The sequence below is a fragment of the Varanus komodoensis genome, unplaced genomic scaffold (assembly GCF_004798865.1).
Source record: "Varanus komodoensis strain SLA01 unplaced genomic scaffold, ASM479886v1 scaffold38, whole genome shotgun sequence".
Lineage (NCBI taxonomy): Eukaryota > Metazoa > Chordata > Lepidosauria > Squamata > Varanidae > Varanus > Varanus komodoensis.
Genome location: NW_025335909.1, coordinates 8575723 through 8576722, shown reverse-complemented (window position 1 = coordinate 8576722; position 1000 = coordinate 8575723).

Below are 1000 nucleotides of genomic sequence, written 5' to 3'. Positions count from 1 at the left end.
GGACCTCGGCCCCGGGGGCGCCGATCCGGGCCGGCCCCCGACGGCTCGGGGCGCCGGGGCTGGAGGGGCTCGCCGGCTCTGCGGGGGCTGGGCGCGTGGGCCTCACGCCGTGGCGCGGCGCCGGTGGGCCCCGCTCTCCTGCCTTCCCGGGTCGGAGGCCCTTGGAGGGCCGCCCGGAGCGTGCCGGCCCCGGTGCGCCGTTTCCTTCTGGCGCGCCTGGGGAGTGGGGATGCTGGGGCTGCCTCAGACGGGGCGGAGCGGGGCACGGACCCCGGGGCTCCCCCTGCCCGCCTGCCCCGGGGCCCCTTCCTCTCCTGTGGCCCAGCTCAGTGGGGCGCCTGCAAAGGGACGTCCCGCTCGCCGGCGCAACAGAAGCCGCCCTTGCTCCGCCAGTGCCCCCCGTGCCCAAGGCTTGCCCCCCGGATTCCAGGTGCCGTGTCTCTCTCGCCCGGTCTCCTTTCCAAGCAGAGTTTTCTGCCCCTGCCTTTTGCACGGTGGCCTCGGGTGGCTTGGCATAAGAACATAGAAGGACAGAAATGAAGCCGCACGGGCCCTGATGAAGCGGGACAGAGGCAGAAGCCGGAAGCGCAGCCCAAGGAGCAGTCAGTCCCCAGAACTGCTGGCAGGAACATGAGGGCAGCGGAGAGGGCGGGAGCCCGCAAAAAGCGTGGGGGCTGCAGCCGCCCCGGCCGGGGGACTCCCTGCCTTGCGCAAGCGAACTTCTGGGGCAGCTTCTGCCCCACTTTCCAGCGCGTTACTGAAGCTTGTGTGCCTAAAGTGTTTTGGGGACTCACGGAAGGGGATTCCACTCTAAACTGCACCCCCCCTTCCCAGTATTGTATCCCTTCCCTGGACCTGCCACGGTGCCATTTCTCCACAGAGTCCCTGAGCATGTGCAGAGTGCATTTTATTTATTTAAAATTAAAATTGCTTCCATTCCTGTGGTGAGTCAGAGGCAGGGGCTGTGTGGCGAGAGTCCCTGTTGGGCCTGGGGGTGGGG